Source organism: Physcomitrium patens, chromosome 20, assembly GCF_059467195.1.
Source record: "Physcomitrium patens ecotype Gransden chromosome 20, ASM5946719v1, whole genome shotgun sequence".
Classification (NCBI taxonomy): Eukaryota; Viridiplantae; Streptophyta; class Bryopsida; order Funariales; family Funariaceae; genus Physcomitrium; species Physcomitrium patens.
In genome coordinates, this window is record NC_143429.1 from 900,001 (window position 1) to 902,500 (window position 2,500).

The following is a 2,500-nucleotide window of genomic DNA, read 5'->3' on the forward strand; positions in this document are numbered from 1 at the left end:
CAAATCAGCAAGAAGTATGTCCAATCCCGGGGCCCATCGCCCCTCCAAATTAATGGAGGGGTCGGATAGAAATTTATAGAAATGTTACTTTTGTGAAACCCCTAGCCGACGAGAGAACTCTCACCGGTTTCGAAGTTCCATTTTCACATTCCGACCTGGGATGTTATGACTCCTCGGCCCACACTGCGAACGCGTCCCACACCCCTCCAAGTTTATCAGGAATTTCACCTGAGCTTGCAATAGAGATCGAGCGCGGTGGCGGTCACAGTGGTGGTCGACCAGGCGGAGCTTGAACGGCCTCGGCAAACACTTCTCCCCACCCTCCCAAATGAATGAGAGAATGGCTTGACAATACCGAGGCCATCGCCCCCCGCCAAAAATGGTTACTAGCTCTTGGGACTCGCTGCGACGTTACGCGTATCGGCACAAGACCAACCCTCTTTTTCCAGTCGCCCGCGCACCAAAAAAAATTTTGGCAGCGGGACTCACAATCCTTGACAGCCAGCTCACCATATAATACTCGGCGACCCTCCGCGGGACCTCCTCAGAGGGTCGCGTCGCCGGGAAACTAACCCCCACTCCTCACTGATCCAAGGTAACACGCCAGAAGTATCCAGGTAACCCCAGTAGTATCCAGGTATCCCCCTGCGAACGTCGGTACTGGGCTCAAAGAAGGCAGCGAGCAGTCGGGACCCGTAGGCACCGAGCAACCGTCACCCCCTCACGACTTTTCCCGAGACGCTTCAGAGGAACCCTTCCCCACATAGTACTCTCTGTGGGATTCGGCAGGCCCCCCCGTCCTACTGCACTAAGGAAGTTCCGAGACACACTTTTTTTTGTGGAAGACCACCCACCCTCCCTGTCCTGCCTGCTATCCCCGCCGCGACTCCTGGTCCCGGCCCTCCTCCCCGACTTCCTCCTTGTCCCGCTGCGAGTCCCGGACCTCCTCCCCACTACCTACTCCCGCCGCGAGTCCCAGTCCCGGCCTTCCTCCTCCTCCTCCTCTTCCCTAGTCCCGGCGCGAGTCCCGGACCTCCTCCCCCACTTCCTAGTCCCGTCGCGAGTCCCGGACCTCCTCCCCCTCTTCCTAGTCCCGGCGCGAGTCCCGGACCTCCTCCTTCTCTTCCTTGTCCTGCCGCGAGTCCCAGTCCCGTCGCGAGTCCCGGACTTCCTCCTTCTCTTCCTTGTCCCGCCGCGACTCCCTAGTCCCGTGGCGAGTCCCGGACTTCCTCCTCCTCTTCCTTGTCCCGCCGCGACTCCCTAGTCCCGTGCGCGAGTCCCGGACTTCCTCCTCCTCTTCCTTGTCCCGCCGCGACTCCCTAGTCCCGGCGCGAGTCCCAGTCCCGTCGCGAGTCCCGGACTTCCTCCTCCTCTTCCTTGTCCCGCCGCGACTCCCTAGTCCCGGCGCGAGTCCCAGTCCCGTCGCGAGTCCCGGACTTCCTCCTCCTCTTCCTTGTCCCGCCGCGACTCCCTAGTCCCGGCGCGAGTCCCAGTCCCGTCGCGAGTCCCGGACTTCCTCCTCCTCTTCCTTGTCCCGCCGCGACTCCCTAGTCCCGGCGCGAGTCCCAGTCCCGTCGCGAGTCCCGGACTTCCTCCTCCTCTTCCTTGTCCCGCCGCGACTCCCTAGTCCCGGCGCGAGTCCCAGTCCCGTCGCGAGTCCCGGACTTCCTCCTCCTCTTCCTTGTCCCGCCGCGAGTCCCGACCTCTTGTCCCGCTCCCTTGCCCAAGTCCCGACTCCTGGCTGTCTCGACTCCTCGTTGGCCGCCCAGTCTTCCGCATAGGTGGAAATAAATAAATAAATCATTTTTTAAAAATCAATTTTAAAATTAACTCCCTGTCTCGACTCCTTGCTGGCCGCCCAGTCTTGCGCCTAGACAGAAATATAAATAAAAATAAAAATAAATTGGTGAATTAAAAATATTAAAGTAATTTAATTAACTGGAATAAGGTAGAAAAATAAAAGGCAGAAGAATACTAAATTGATTTTTTCAAGTGCCACGTGTTACCTTGCTGATGTGGCTGCCACGTGGTAGTCCATGTCATGTCAAAAATCCACTAAATCGTTTACATGTCACTTTGGAGATAAATTTGTGTGTGTGCAATCAATTGGTTGTACAAATATGTTAATGACTTGCTAACTAATGCATCGTACAGGTAATCATTGCCCACTAACTAATCCATCACCACTGAAACTTAATGTCTTCAATTCTTCATCCTTCACACTCCACATCCAATTTATTTTTGTTTGTGTGAATTCTTAAATCTATCTTCTCTTTACATACTCCAAGCCCAACTTTCTAAACCCTTTATATAATCTATGTGAATCCTAGAATCTAGGTTTATATACCCCATGCAAACCCTAAAACCCTAAACCCTAAACCCTAACCCCTAACCCCCCCTCAACTCATACTTTGTTCTTTTAATCATACAACCTAGACTCTGAAATTTTAATCTCATAACATATAAACTAGCATTGTAATTTCAAAACCCAACATTTTGT